We start from the raw sequence: 16692 nt of genomic DNA on the forward strand, positions 1-16692 counted from the left end.
GGACCTCCCAGCAGGTAGCGTGCTAGGATATTGACGACATCCTTGTCAATGGTTTACACTGTCCTGTTTCAGCCTACATTTTGGCAAATGCAATGGAGGTTTTGTTTAAAGTTTGTATTTATTGCGTGGTCACACCATAGAGGATTAAGGAGCACCAGGATGTAAGAAGGTGATACAGTTGGGATGTTTTGTCCCCTCCAAATCTCACGTTGAAATGTGATCTCCAGTGTTGGAAGTGAGCCTGGTGACAGGTGAATGGATCATGAGGGCAGATCCTTTATGAATGGTTTGGCACCATTCCCTTAGTGATAAGTGAGTTCTCACTCAGTTAGTTTACATGAGATCTGGTTGTCTAAAAGAGTCTGGGACCTCACCCTTCTCTCTCTTGCTTCTACTTTCACCATGCTTGCTCCCCCTTTGCCTTCCACCATGATTGGAAACTTCCTGAGGCCCTCACTAGGTGCAGATGCTGAAGGCATGCCTGTAGAGCTTGCAGAACTGTAAACCTGTTAAACCTGTTTTCTTTACAAACTACCCAGCTCCAGGTATTTCTTTATAACAATGCAAGAATGGGCTAATAAAATTGATAATGAGTAGTGGGACTTTGCTGAAAAGATACCTGAAGATGCGGAAGCAGCTTTGGAACTGGGTAACAGAGGCTAGAGGAGTTTGGAGGGCTCAGAAAAAGATAAGAAGATGAGGGGAAGTCTGGAACTTCTTGCAGACTGGCTGAATGGTTGTGATCAAAATGCTGATAGAAATATGGATGATGAAGGCCAGCTTAATAAGGTCTCAGATGGCAATGAGAAACTTATTGGGAACTGGAGGAAAGGTCACCCTTGTTACTCCCCAGTTAAAGAACTTGGCTTCGTTGTGTTCATGTCCTAGGGCTTTGTGGAAGTTTAAACTCAAGAGTGATTACCTATGGTATCTGGCAGAAGAAATTTCTAGGCAGCAAAGCATTCAAAAAGTGGCATGCCTGCTTCTAACACCCTAAATCAGATGCAGGAGCAAAGGAACGACTTAAAGTTGGAATTCACATTTAAAAGGGAAGCAGAGCATAAAAGTTTGGAAAATTTGCAGCCTGGTCCTGAGGTAGAAAAAGAATCCAAGTGGTCTGGATAACAACCACTTGCTAGAGAGATTAACATGACTAAAAGGGAGCATGACTAAATGCAAAGGCATTTCAGAAATCTTTGATGCAGCCCTTCCCATCACACGCCCAGAGACCTAGAGGGAAAGAATGGTTCTGGGACCAGACCTGGGGTGCTGCTGCCCTGTGCAGTCTCATGATACTGCTTTCTGCATCCAGGCTGCTCCAGCTACAGCCAAGGCTCAAAGGGCACCAGATACTGCTTGGGCTGCCACTCTGGACAGCACAAGTCATAAGCCCTGGGTGGCTTCCACGTGTTAAGCCTGCAGGCACACAGAATGCAAACAAGGAGACTTGGCAATTTCTGCCTAGATTTCAGAGGAGGTACGGGAAAACCCTAGGTGCCCAGGCAAAAGCCTGCTGCAGGACAGATCACCCATAGATAAACTCTATTAGAGCACTGCTGAAAGAAACGTAGGGTTAGAACCCTCACACAGAGTCCTCACCAAGGCACTGCCTAGTGGAGCTGTGGGAAAGGGACAGCTGCTTTCCAGACCCAAGAATAGTAGAGGCACCAGCAGCTTGCAGCCTCAGTGTGGCAAAGCCATAGGTACCCAGCTCCAACCTATGACAGCAGACACAGGAGGTGTACCCTGCAAAGTCACAGGGGCGGAGCTGCCCAAGGCCTCAGGAGTCCACCCCTCACAGTAAGACGTGGGACATGGAGTTAAAAGAGATTATTTTGGAGCTTTAATATTTAATGTTTGCCCTGCTGGGTTTCAGACTTGTGTGGGGCCTATTGCTCCTTTATTTTGGTCAATTTCTCCCTTTTAGAATGGGAATATTTACCCATTGCCTGTACCACCATTGTATCTTGGGAGTAAGTAACTTGTTTATCTTACAGGCTCCTATGTGGAGAAACTCACCTCCAGATAAGACTTTGGACTTTGGGCTTGAGGCTTTTGTCCGAAGTTAAGACTTTGGGGGACTATTAGGAAGGCATGATTGTATTAAATGTGAGAAGTACATGAGATTTGGGAAGTTAGGGGCAGAATGATATGGTTTGGATGTTTGTCTTCTCCAAATCTCATGTTGAAATGTGATTCCCAATGTTGGAGGTGGGACCTGGTGGGAGGTGACTAGATCATGGAAGTGGATCCCTCATTAATGGTTTAGCACCATCCATTGGTGATAAGCAAGTTCTTGCTCAGTTCATGTAAGATCTGGTTGTTTACAAGAGTCTGGGACCTCCCCCTCCTCTCTCTCTCGCTCCTGTTCTCACCGTGTGACATGCTTGCTCCCTTTTCACCTTCTGCCATGATTGCAAGCTTCCTGAGGCCCTTACCAGGAGCAGATGCTGGGAGGCATGCTTGTACAGCCTGCAGAACCATGAGCCAATTAAATGTTTTATTTAAAAATCACCCCTGTTTAGTTAGTTTGCAATTTGATGAAATAAGCTTGCAAAGTTAAGCCAGATTTTTTTTTTCTATACCAGTTCCCAGAACATCATACTTGATATGAATATTCTTCCTACAGCCTATAACTAGTGGATCTTTTATGCAGAAGACAGAAACAGGTATCTACTTTTTCCTTTTTAAAACTATTTGCGGCCAGGCGCGGTGGCTCAAGCCTGTAATCCCAGCACTTTGGGAGGCCGAGACGGGAGGATCACGAGATCAGGAAATCGAGACCATCCTGGCTAACCCGATGAAACCCCGTCTCTACTAAAAAATACAAAAAACTAGCCGGGCAGGTGGCGGGCACCTGTAATCCAAGCTACTTGGGAGGCTGAGGCAGGAGAATGGCATAAACCCGAGAGGCGGAGTTTGCAGTGAGCTGAGATCCGGCCACTGCACTCCAGCCTGGGCGACAGAGCGAGACTCTGTCTCAAAAAAAAAAAAAAAAAAAAAAACTATTTGCAATTACTAAAATATGATTCTACATATAACAATGAAAAAAAGGTATACAAAAGGAAAAAGAAACCATTGTCAATTCTACTACCAAAAAGTAACTACTGTTAACACTTTATATTCTTTGAGATTTTTTTCCTGACTCTATAGATGTGGCACATGCAAGTATGGGTTTGCCCCCTTTCTCTGCTTCTTTGAATACAAATAGTTACAGCAGGTGCCACCATATTAATACTAAGTAACAACATTACCCTCTACTAGAGTTGTGTGGTTAGGTCCATGGATGGACAGTGACCCAAACTGGACCATTCAGAGTTACCCTGTCTCTGAGGATGAAGCTGCTGGAAATAATCTTTGACCATGTGAAATAAGAAACTGGGAAAACAGTCCAGAGTGAGAGAGATGCATAGAAAGAAACGGTCGAGAGAGAGCCCTGGCAGCATCCAAGTATTTGGTTCCAATTATCCGAAGGCCTGGAGGAAACTAAACTTTCTTTAGTTTCCCTGGTAGAGCAGATGCTACGGTATGCTGCTTTCCAGATCCTCCCCATCAGGACAAGGTGCCCGAGATGCCAGGAGAGTCGGTTACTGATGGCTCAAAGCTGAGTCAGTTCCTAGGATTTGCCCTTGTACTAAGGCAGCTGTTTGGACCAAGGCTGCACACTCTTTCCAGGATTATCCTACAAGCAATTATTGGTTAATATATCAATATAAAGGTCTGAGTCCCTTGCCTCAAAAGGGAACAATGCCAGAGCTGGCCATGGAATTAACTGTAGCATGGGTTGCACTGGCATCTCAGTTCAACTTTGCCCTTTGCTCTGTCCTGCTTCCTTCACTCTGTTACAGGTATTGATTCAAAGAGCACTGCCTAGAAAACTTTCCGTCTCCATCTGTTTCCTGGGAAGATTAACTTAAGCCAGTGGGTTTGGTAGAGCAGTCTAAATGTCCCATATAATGCATTCTTGCTTTCTTCCTCTGTAATGTGGCATATAATGTATCATAATAAATCACTCTGGCTGGGTGTGGTGGCTCACACCTGTGATCCCAGCACATTGGGAGGCTGAGGAGGGTGGACCACCTGAGGTCAGGAGTTTGAGACCAGCCTGACCAACATGGAGAAATCCCGTCTCTACTAAAAATACAAAACTAGCCAGGTGTGGTGGTGCATGCCTGTAATCCCAGGTACTTGGGAGGCTGAGGCAAGAGAATAGCTTGAACCCGGGAGGTGGAAGTTGCGGTGAGTTGAGATCGCTCCATTGCACTCCAGCCTGAGCAACAAGAGCTAAACTCCATCTCAATAAAAAAATAAAAAAATAAAAAAATAAACAAACAAACCACCCACCATGAGTACTTAAGTTAGCACAAGTGCTTCTTCCTGTTATTTGCAACCAAAGGGTTCTAACTAACATATTATTTGGTTATGATAAGTTTCTCAAAGTAACTGATGTTACACAAGAGTGATACAGTTTTAAGATTTTAATCCCCATTGCCACATTATCCTTCAGAAATACTGCACCAGCTTACATTCTCATTAATAGTATGCCAAAGTAACCATTTCCTAGACTCTGTCCAACTCTGGTATTATCCTTTTTTACTTTTTCATTCAATAAATCTCTATTGAGTGTCTACTATGTGCCTGGCTATGTACTAGGGGCTGCGGATAAATCCTTGCCACAGTGGAGCTTCCATTCTAGGTGTGAAGAGATAGACAATAAACAAAATAAGTAAGTGGTATTGTACACTAGAAGGTGGCAAATGTCATGGAGACACATGACACAGGAGGGGACAGGCAGTGCAGGAGGTGAGGGGCATCCATGTTATGTGCAGAGGTCAGGGATGCCCTCTCTGAAAAGATGGCTTTTCGGCCAAGATTGGAAGAAGGTAAAGAAAAAAGTCGTAGGCATACTGGTAGGGGCAGAGGAGTTTGGGCAGGAAGAGCATCTGGGGCAGAGAAAACAACCAGGACCAAGTTTTGGAGACTGGAGTATGCCTGTTATGTTCAAGCAGTAGCAACAAGGCAGTATGCAAAGGCAGGGGCAAACGGAGCAAGCGGGAGACTAGGAGATGAGGTTAGTGAGGTAATGAGGGCTGCCACGTCGTCTTGAGGAAGGTGGCTTTTTCTTGGTGAGATGGAGAGCCACTAGAGGGATTTTAGTAGAAGAGTACGTGGTTCCCATTTATGATTTGAAGGACGCACCCTGGCATTAAGAAAAGACTACAGGACAGACGCAATGGTTCACACCTGTAATCCTAGCACTTTGGGAGGCCGAGGTGGGTGGATCACTTGAGGTCAGGAGTTCGAGACCAGCCTGGCCAACATGGCGAAAACCTGTCTCTACTAAAAATACAAAAATTAACCAGGCATGGTGGTGCGTGCCTGTAGTCCCAGCTACTCTGGAGGCTGAATCATGAGAATCGCTTGAACCTGAGAAGCAGAGGTTACAATGACCGAGTTGGAACCACTGCACTCTGGCCTGGGCAACAGAGTGAGACACTGCCTCAAAAAAAAAGAAAAAAAAAAGAAAAAAAAAAGAAAAGAAAAGACTACAGCCATGCATCACTTAATTGATGGGGTACTATTCTGAGAAACGCATTGTTAGGTGATTTCATCATTGTGTGACCACCATAGAGTGAACTTAGACAAACTTAGATGGTGTGACCTACTACACACCTAGACTATACGATATGGTCTATTGCTCTTAGTCTACAAACCTGTACAGCATGCTGTTGGACTGAATACTGTAGGCAATTGTAACACAATGGTATTTGTGTATTTAAACACAGAAAAGCTACAGTAAAAATACAGTATTATAATCTTACAAGACCACGGTAGTGTATGTGGCCTGTCATTGATTGACACATTGTTATGCAGAGCATGACTGTATAGTGAAAGTAAAATTGGAAGTGGGATGTGCTGGCTCTGCCAGTGCATACACTAAAGTTGGAACTATATAGAGAAAATTAGCATGATCCTGTGCAAGAATGACATTCAAGTTCCTGTAGTATTTAATATTTTTAAAATACATTTTTAAAAATATTCGAAGTAGGAGAGCAGGTAGAAGAATTTGCCTATCTGCTTGACCAAAACTAATATTTCTTTGTTGTTTATTTTCCATCCAAACATTTTATATATAAATTGGTTGTTTGTATTTCTTCTATTGGGAATGGCCTATTTAAGACATTGGATGATTTTTCTATTAGAATATTTACCTTTTTGTATGAATTTTCAATGATATTTAAAATGTTGCTGCTTTTCATATATGTGTAGTTCTCTGTTCCCAGTTGTTCTTTCAGTTTAGTGCTGTTTATGATTTTTTTAGATAAAGACATTTTTAATTTTTATGAGAACAGATTTTTTAAAAACATTTTCTTTACGGGTTCTATGTTTAATATCATACTTGGTATTTTGCCAAGATTATTGCTTCAGTCTAGGCTTTTTTGTTTGCAAGCAATAGAAGGCGGCTTAATTAAAGGGAAATGCATTGTAATACAGGGGATTTGAACTGGAACCCAGATGTAGAAGATTTAGCCAGGCTTCATGAGATATTGGGAACCAGGAATTGAAACCTTGTCCAGAACCAAAACATCCTTATCCATTTTTCTAAGCTTGCCTTCTCTCTCCTCTCTGCTTCTCTCTAAGCAACTGCTTCATTCTCCTTTCCTCCTCTTTGATAAGTTGTTTATCTATACACATCACTGATGTGGCCACCTCAGTTCCAAAACCACTGACAAGTGGACTGGTATCTCTGTGCCCCAGTTTTAATTTGTGGTAAACAGAAGCTGATTCACACAGTTCATCTAGTAGATTGACTGGTCCAGGGATCAAGTTCCCATCTCCACCCTCTCCCAACAAATGAGCTGTGGCCAGGGAGTATGGAAGTCACAAGATACAAGGGGCTTATCTTGATGGGGGCATGTACAGAAAGAGCTGTTCTTACAGGGAATATGGGATATGTGTTGAGTCTTTGCCATAAAAGAATATAATCCACATTCATATATATCTTAGTCTAGTACTCTTATAGTTTTTAAACTTTCCATATATCTAAAATAAATTTTTGTATTAGGTATGCTTTAGAACTCTCACATTATTTTATTTTGTATTTTATTGCAAAAGGTTAGCCAGTTGTCCCAAAATGTGATTGAAAAATAAATTGAACATGTGCCCAAATTGCTATTGAAATGAACTAGATGTCTTAATTTTTAGACTATTTAAAATACTTTTGACAACTACTGCTATTTAAATAATGTTTACCTGATTGTTGGAAATTTCTCATGGTTATATGTTTGTTGTTGTTCCTTACCAGTTAAAAAACAGACCAAAGGCTAGGATCATACCAACAAGATTACTCTACCTAATGGCTCATCAACACAAAAAGAATATGGGAGCCTCCCCGAGACCACCATGTTTACAAAATCCTTCTCCAGAACTTCCTGAAGAAACAACTGTTGATAAAAGGGTACAAACTTTCAGTTATAAGATGAAGAAGTTTTGGGTATCTAAGGTACAGCATGGGTCGTGGTGGATATGTTAATTAATTTGATTGTGGCAATCCTTACACCATGCATAGGTATAGCAAATCATCACAATGTACACTTTGAATATATACAATCTTCGTCAATTAAATATTTTTTAAAATCACCCAGAAAGTTTTAAAAGTAAAGGTTTCCCATGTTGAAAAGAAAAGAAATTAAAGAGAGAAAGAAAGAAAAGAAAAGGAAAATCCAGCTGAATTCAGAAAGGCACCATCAGGCAAGTGGCAATCATGTCTTTCCCATCCTTTTCTACCTGTGAAAAAGCAAGGTCTCGGGCCGGGCGCGGTGGCTCACGCCTGTAATCCCAGCACTTTGGGAGGCCGAGACGGGCGGATCACGAGGTCAGGAGATCGAGACCATTCTGGCTAACACAGTAAAACCCCGTCTCTACTAAAAATACAAAAAAATTAGCCTGGCATAGTGGCGGGCGCCTGTATTCCCAGCTACTCGGGAGGCTGAGGCAGGAGAATGGCGTGAACCCGGGAGGCAGAGGTTGCCGTGAGCCGAGATCGCGCCACCGCACTCCAGCCTGGGCAACAGAGCTAGACTCCGTCTCTTAAAAAAAAACAAAAAAGAAAAAGCAAGGTCTCTATACCGAAGAAATCAGAGATTGTAGAAGCAGAAATCATTCAAACAAATTTTAAGGTCTGACAAGATTGTTATTTATTTCTAGGGGGTGTGTCATTCCCCAGCAAGATCCTTTTAAATTTCATTATATCATAAATTAAAAAAAAAACCTAGTCAAATAACTGTAGCCTAAATGTCACAGTTGAAGTAGACAATTTCTAATGTTTCCTAATGATTCTTAATGTTCCTACAAATGTAAAATTCCTTTACAAACATAAAAGTTCTAGTGAATTTACTGATTTACCAGTTTCCCATGTAAAAATGCATTGGGCTGTATGAAACCATTAATCAAATATTGTATTCCCCAAAGGCATTTAAAATCCACCAAAGTCAACACCTTCAAAGACTAATTTACCAAAGGCTCATTAAGAAATTAGCACACGTTTAATAATTATTTCAATAGAAAAGCAAACTATTTCTGTGTAATGTAAACCACGAAGTGAACACTGCACATGAGTGCACTAATATATGATTTCCAAGAAAGTATTATCTTAAGACTGGGTGGTGAATGAAAGAGGAGAGGGATGGTCATCTCTTTTCCAGTTCTGTAATGGAGACTAGGAAACATTTTAAACATCTTATTAAAAACCTTTTTAGCAGTTTTTTTAAAGATATAGTTGACACCTGGTTGACTATGCATATTTTAAGTGTAGAATTTGATACATTTAGACATATGTATATACCTGTGAAACCATCACCATAATCAAGATAATAAACATATTCATCACCCCAAAAGGTTTCTTTCTTTTTTTTTTTTTTTTTTTGAGATGGAGTCTCGCTCTGTTGCCCAGGCTGGAGTGCAGTGGCATGATCTCAGCTCACTGCAACTTCTGCCTCCTGGGTTCCAGTGATTCTCATGCCTCAACCTCCCAAATAGCTTGAACTACAGGCACATGCCAGCATGCTCGGCTAATTTTTATACTTTTAGCAGAGACGGAGTTTCACCATGTTGGCCAGACTGGTCTCGAACTCCTGACCTCAAGTGATCCACCTGCCTTGGCCTCCCAAAATGCTGGGATTACAGGCGTGAGCCACCATGCCCAGCCCCAGAAAGTATTCTTTGTGTTCATTTATAATTTTTTCCTCCAGCACTCCCCACCCCCAGAAAACCACTGATCTCCTTTCTGTCACTATAGATTAGTCTGCATTTTTTGGAATTTGATATACATGAAATCATACAGTATGCAATCTTTTTGGTCTAGCTTCTTTCATTCAGCATAATTATTTTGACATTCATCCATGTCATTGTGTACATCAGTACTTCACACTTTTTTATTGCTGAGTAGTAATTTATTGCATAGATATAGTAGTTTATCCTTTCACTTTCTGATGGGTATTTGGATTGTTTCCAGTTTGGGGATATCATGAGCAAAGTACTATGAACATTCATATTCAAGTCTTACTATGCACATATGTTTCCATTTCTCTTACATAAATACCTAGCAGTTGAATGGTTGGGTCAGATAATAAATGCATGTCTAACTTCTTAAGAAACAACTAAACTGTTTTGCAAAAAGGTTGTGCTATTTTACATTTCTACCAATGGTATATGAGAGTTCCTGTTCCTCCACATGCCCATCAACACTTGGTATGGTCAGTCACTTTAATTTTAGCCATTCTACTAGTGTGCAGAGGTGCCTCATTAATCTTGAGTGAAAGAACACAAGGAGAGAAAAAAAATTGTTAGTGTTGATTCAGTCTAGCAAAGATGCCTTGAGTGAATCTCATGCTCCTTGGATCCCTAAAGCTGCCCTGGTTCTTGCTCCTGGCTCTTTAGCTGATTTTATGATTTTATGAAAATCAGGCTTTTCCTCATCTTGTACTGGTAACAAATTTCACCCATCCCCCTTACCACAGCATCTTTGTCTCTAGATTCCATTGCCTCTAAACCAAACTCTATTCCTCTAATGATTTGGATGTATGAGCCAATAACTCCACTTTTTGGCTTACTCTAGTTTGAGTCATGTTTCTCTCAGTTACAACTGAAATCACCCTGTGCCCAATCTTCCCCACATCTGTTCTGTGTGTCATGTACCCAGTGCCAAGCATAAGGTCTGGGAATCAGCAAGTACTGAATAAATAAACAAGTATCCTCTTAAAAATAAAAGACATTTTAGGCTGGGCATAATGGCTCACACCTTTAATCCCAGCACTTTGGGATGCTGAGGCAGGTGGATCGCTTGAGCCCAGGAGTTTGAGACCAGCTTGGGCAACATAGTGAAACCCCATCTCGGCCGGGCGCGGTGGCTCAAGCCTGTAATCCCAGCGCTTTGGGAGGCCGAGACGGGCGGATCACGAGGTCAGGAGATCAAGACCATCCTGGCTAACCCGGTGAAACCCCGTCTCTAGTAAAAAATACAAAAAAAATAGCCGGGCGAGGTGGCGAGCGTCTGTAGTCCCAGCTACTCGGGAGGCTGAGGCAGGAGAATGGCGTAAACCCGGGAGGCGGAGCTTGCAGCAAGCTGAGATCCGGCCACTGCACTCCAGCCTGGGCGACAGAGCGAGACTCCGTCTCAAAAAAAAAAAAAAAAAAAAAAGAAACCCCATCTCTACAAAAACTTTAAAAACTTGCTGGGGGCATGGTGGCATGCATCTGTGGTCCCAGCCTCTCGGGAGGCTGAGGTGGGAGGATTGCTTGAGCATAGGAGGTTGAGAATGCAGTGAGCAGAGATCACGCCACTGCACTACAGCCTGGGCTACAGAGTGAGGCCCTGTCATTCATAAATAAATAAATAAATAAATAAATAAAATAAAAGACACTTAATCGAATCTATAGATGACAAAAAACTAGAAGGGCTGCTTTGAGAGGCATAGTGCTTAAGCACACCTCTTCTGGAGTCAGACTGCTGGGTTTGAATCCTAGCTCTTTCATTTATTACATTACCTGTGTGACTTTGGGCATGTAATTAACTTCTGTGTGTCTCAGCTTCTTCAAGCTTAAAATATTGTTGATAATAAGACCTGTCCCATAAAGTTGTTATGAGGATTACACGAGTTAATTTACAAAAAGCACTTAAACAATGCCTGACACATGCAAGTATTTTTTTTTTTTATTTTTGTTTTATTTTCATGCATTTTTTTTTTTTTTTTTTTTTTTTTGGAGACAGAGTTTCACTCTTGTTGCCAGGCTGGAGTGCAATGGCGCAATCTTGGCTCACTGCAACCTCTGCCTCCCGGGTTCAAGAGATTCTCCTGCCTCAGCCTCCCAAGTAGTTGGGATTACAGGCACATGCCACCACGCCTGGCTAATTTTGTATTTTTGTTAGAGATGGGGTTTCTCCATGTTGGTCAGGCTAGTCTCGAACTCCAGACCTCAGGTGATCTGCCCACCTCGACCTCCCAAAGTGCTGGGATTACAGACATGAGCCACTGTGCCTGGCCCGTGCTCATAATTTTTGAAAGATAGAGTTGAGATGGAAAAGGTGTTGATACGCTATCAAGGAATGATATGCTAAAACCTCAGTTACTCAGTTACTGCATGAAATACCTAACTTCCCTGAGAAGCAGTTTTGGTTTTTTTTTTTTTTTTTTCAGTACTTAACCAGGCAAACATAAAGTCTCATATTCAGGCTCAAATACCTGGAAATAAGACAGTTTAACAGAAGTTCATGGATTAAAGACTCTGAGTCTTCCTACTCCATATCTTGCTTTGAAAAAAGAAAATATGAAAAACTTTAAAAAATTTAAAAGACCCTGAGTTAGGAAGTTGACATGAGATTAGCTGATGTCAAGTCCATTTTGAGCTGTTAAAATGGCAAGGCTATTATAAAACTTGCAAAGATGAGACTCCATTGCTAGAAGTAGTGTTTCTTAATTATGGAAGATTATAATTTTTGAGTTCTCTCCTCAGCACCCATCAAAATAGAGTATGTACTCAGCACTTTGAGCGGCTGGAAAGCCCTGGAGGAGGGTGAGAAGAGAGACAACCACGTAATTTGAAGAACAGTTGAGAGCCTTTAAAAGGCTTGTTCTGAATAACACAAGATGCAAAGCAGATGAAATAAGTCTTCAGATACCAGAAGTACCATCCTGTAGAAGAGAGATGGGACTTCATCTGACTTGCTCCTGAAGCCCTGCGAGGAAGGGCCTGGTGCAGACTCCGGCCCAATGGGAGGACATGCTCTTTCCCAGCGCCAGCTGCCTGGTGATGGAGGGCCGCAATCCACTGGTCCCAAGAGGAGCTGGGTAAATGTCATTTCAGGGACACATGAACAAGGAATTCTAAATGGAAGATAGGTGGATCATTCAGGCCTGCTCTGTTTCATTTCATATTCTGAAAATGCATAACTCTTTTTTGAGATTTTTGTTTAGGTTTAAAGGAGGATAACCAAACACTAGACCAATGAATTGCAGTTTGTAAAAAGTAGAAGCAGCTGCCTGTTGGCTTTGGCCCTATAAATCTATGGGAATGGAAAGAGGCATATCTGCCTCCTGGGACAGATTGTTCCCAACTGGTCTCACTTTCAGGATTGTGCCCACGTGGTCAAAGTTGAGTCTACTTTCCGTATTGCTGATGCCTGTGGCCATAGCCATGGAAGGATGCGGAAGAAGCTGTGGTCCTGCCCCTGTGTAAGATGAAGACTTGTGAAACCACTGGGTCATCGTTTTTCGTTCTGGTCACTTGCCGTCAGCCTTGGAGGCATAGGAGACAGAGTAGATGGTGCAAATCCATCTGCAAGTGCATTTTCTTTCTAAAGAAGGTGTTGCCAGACTATTTGCTCATAGAACAACCACCGGCTAGATGAGCCCACACTAAGTAAACACAAAGGAATTAAAACAAATCAGGGGGATCTGAATTCCTCTGTTTATTTACTCCACAGTGAAAGTGGCTTACTTTTTCTTTAAAAAAAGAACTTTGTTCTCAAAAGTTGCCCCACCTCTAATGCTACCTTTTTAAAAAGAAAAAATATACATATAAGAAGATAGTATATTAAAAGGCTATTGTTAAAAAAAAATCTATTTCTTCTATATTGTAGATTTAACTAGCAGTGAAAAACAGCCCATGGGTCCTTTGATATACATGTGTGTTTGTAGGGAAAAAAAAAAGTAAGTATCAGGCTGTGCGCAGTGGCTTATGCCCGTAATCCCAGCATTTTGAGAGGCCGAGGTGCAAAGATCACCTGAGGTCAGGAGTTCGAGACCAGCCTGTCCAACATGGTGAAACCCTGTCTCTAAAAATACGAAACTTAGCCAGGCGTGGTGGCAGGCACCTATAATCTCAGCTACTCAAAGGCTGAGGCAGCAGAATTGTTTGAACCTGGGAGAAGGAGGTTGCAGTGAACTGAGATCACGCCATTGCACTCCAGGCTGGGTGATAGAGCGAGACTCCGTCTCAAAAAAAAAAAAAAAAGAGTAAATATCTTGCAACATGAAAAATCTTAAATACAGCTTGTTTAACTAAATAGAGGCAGCAAGATGAGTGAGTCACTCTGGATTATTTTTTTTTGTTTTGGGTTTTTTTGTTTCTGATTATAAGAGCAATATATGATTATGATAGGAAAATCTGGAAAATTATGAAGTTTTCTATGTTCACAGAATGAATATAAAACAAAAAAGTACATATTTTAGGTGGTTAGTTTTACATTTATTAAATGTATTACTTTTTAAAAATGCTTTAAATGCCCTAACAATAAGTGCTGGCTGGTTAATCTCCCTCTGAGGATCTCAGAGCAATTTACCAATACCCCTGCTCTTACTGTAAAAAGGGTATGATGAGTCTCCCAGTCTTTAAAAGCATATTGATCCTTTCAAGCTCTTCACGTACTCAGCAGTGATTAATTCACTGGAAAGTAGTCTCAAAAGGGCATTGTTCTGATGCAACCTATGCTTGTAACTTTGTTGGCTCCTTTGCTGGCAACCAAGACCCACTCAGAACATTCTGGGTCAGAAAATAGAAGGCTAGCCTTTAAAGATCCTCAGTTAAGTATATGGCCAATTCAGTTTTACTAAAATTGTGTTCTCTTGGACAGCACATATACTAAAAAATTGGAACAGTACAAAGAAGATTAGCATGACCCCTATGGAAGGATGACACACAAATTCATGACACATTGTATATTTTAAAAAGAAAAATTAATAAATAAAACTATTTTGCTAATGGGGTTTCCTTCTTTGTAGGACTATGAAGAGCTTACTAGCAGTCCTGAGCCCTGGGATTCCCTAAGTGTGGTCCCTGAACAAGCAGCATAAATATTACCTGGGAATAGCAATCTGTGTTTTAATAAGCCCTCTAGGTGATCCAGAAGCATACGAAAGTTTCAGAATCACTGTCTTAGGTGTTTTCCCCCTAATGTAGGAATTAGCTCTAATTGACTCACACTCTCAAACTTCATTTACATGTATACATGGATTTGGGTGATGGTTATATGGGGACACATGTCCATAAAAAGTCTCTGAGCTTTACACTTAAGATACATACATTTTACTGAATTTAATTAAACCTATTTTAAAAAGAAGAAACATTGCTAAATTACATTTCTAAGAAAGTTGGCTGGGTTCAGCTTGTCTCTTGAATAAAGGTGGTGAGATCCAGGGGCCTTGCCCACAGCATCACTGCCATGATAAAGAGATTCCATGATACTGACAGCCAAGGACATCTGTGTGTAGCAACCCCAAAGACATTTATTGACATTGTTTAGCAGTAAGTCAGTCTCCAAGCAATAACCTCAACTTGTTTGACATCATCCTGGGTACATCTCTAAGTTGTGGGGCACAGCCACAGGAAACCCTAACATGAAACCAAAAGGGGCAGGTGGAAAAAAGTGCTGGACCTTTAAATTGGAGAAGGAAAGTATGAGAAACCTAGGAAGCAATGATTAAATGCAGCCAATCAGGTGGTACGTACAAGTGTTGGGCAAGAGAGAAGCCGTGGTCAAAGGCCATGAGAGACACAGCAATGAGAGCAGAGCTGCCCAGGCAGCCTCTCTGCTGACATAGTCCATAGAAGAGGGTTGTGGGAAAGACGGAAGAAGGATGACGCATGAGCCAAGAAGGGCTTCACAGGGCCACAGCTCTAGCAGGTGTCTGTCTGCTGTCTTGGCCCTAACGATGAGGTGGAGACCCCTAAGAGCTCTGGTGTCAATTGGGCATCCAGTCTCAGAATCACAGAAATTCTACACCTCAGTGCTAAAGTGTTTTGTGTGTCCCTAAATGAAAAGCACTCCTGGAGCTGGCAGGTCCCCATCCCGACCCATGAAGAACTGTCTTCTTGATTAATCACCCCCTCTTTCACTGTCATGCAGGGAACTCACATTAGACTTTGTATCTGGGCCCATTTTTGCTCATTGCCACACTGTTGGGAAATGTGAACCATCCACAGTGAAAGCTCAGGGAAAGAAAAGTTGAAGAAAAACCGCACCAGCAGGTGGACCCAGAGTCTCAGCTATACTGTGCCCATGTGCCCAGCTGCCTGGCTGCTGCTCCCAGCCAGCTCCTGCATCCTCAGAGTTGCTTCTGCTTTTCCTAGGCTCCTTACATGAAATGTGACTTTTTTCATGGAAGTATCCCCCATAAGGTATTTCCCAGTCCCGCCCTGCTCAGCTGAAATGTAAACAAATTCGAAATTGTTCCTACCTAAAGCAGTGAAGTGTCCCTAAATTTCCTAGGCCATTTCAACCTGAAAATCAGTTCTAGGCATTTTGGGTTTTAGCTCATACTCAGTTTTGTTTCTGATGCTTCAATTTCATATTTCACTATGGTGGATGTTTGTTAGTTCCCTTGGCTACTGAGCATTCAAACTTCATTTCTCTGTTGGGTGAGTCGTCTATTGCATAAATCTTGGTGGGAAAAGGTCTCCCTCTCACTACAGAATTTCAAGGGGAGGGTACCCATTTCTCCATCCCTGAGGAGTTAGCATGAGGAGCTTGGGGGCTGAGCTCAGCCAATCAGATGCTACCACTTGCAGCTTTAACTCTTGAGCAATAATGCAAAGATTGAGGCATCATTATGAAATTAGTCACTGGCCTGGCGCAGTGTGTCATGCCTGTAATCCCAGCACTTTGGGACGCTGAGGAGGGTGGATCACAAGGTCAGGAGTTCAAAACCAGCCTGGCCAAGATGGTGAAACCCCGTCTCTACTAAAAATGCAAAAATTAGCCAGGCGCGGTGGTGGGCACCTGTAATCCCAGCTATTTGGGAGGCTGAGGCAGAGAATTGCTTGAACCCAGGAGGTGGAGGTTGCAGTGAGCCACGACCGCACCACTGCACTCCAGCCTGGCTGACAGAGCAAAACTCTTTCTCAAAGGAAAAAAAGGAAAAGAGAAGAAACTATTCACAGGGCTAACAGCGCAGAGTCTAGTGTGTAGGGTCAGTGTCCACGGGCAGGTGAATTAGTGGCAGCTTCCTAGCTGCAAACTCTTTGGATGGCAGCTCCTGGAACTTCCTAAAAATTCTTGCATGGCATTTCTTCTTAGTTCTTTGTCCCAAATTCTAGCTTTTCTTCTCAATTGTAGGCTAAATCAGACTCTAAGCCCATGTTTCTCTGTTTTTAGTCTCTGTCTGAGATACACAAAACCAGGCATGGCAGCTGTAT

At 42.1% G+C, this 16692-nt stretch overlaps 2 non-coding genes across 2 annotated transcripts; both read left to right on the top strand.

The window, feature by feature from the left end:
• Positions 1-5913: 5913 nt before the first annotated feature.
• Positions 5914-6019, top strand: LOC119625447 (U6 spliceosomal RNA). Its single transcript, XR_005241647.1, has one exon. It is a non-coding gene; the product is annotated as a U6 spliceosomal RNA (small nuclear RNA).
• An 8096-nt stretch (positions 6020-14115) lies between these two features.
• LOC119625420 (U6 spliceosomal RNA) lies at positions 14116-14224 on the top strand. Its single transcript, XR_005241625.1, has one exon. It is a non-coding gene; the product is annotated as a U6 spliceosomal RNA (small nuclear RNA).
• The last annotated feature ends 2468 nt before the right edge of the window (positions 14225-16692 follow it).

This window comes from Chlorocebus sabaeus, chromosome 10 (assembly GCF_047675955.1).
Source record: "Chlorocebus sabaeus isolate Y175 chromosome 10, mChlSab1.0.hap1, whole genome shotgun sequence".
In the NCBI taxonomy this organism is placed as follows: domain Eukaryota; kingdom Metazoa; phylum Chordata; class Mammalia; order Primates; family Cercopithecidae; genus Chlorocebus; species Chlorocebus sabaeus.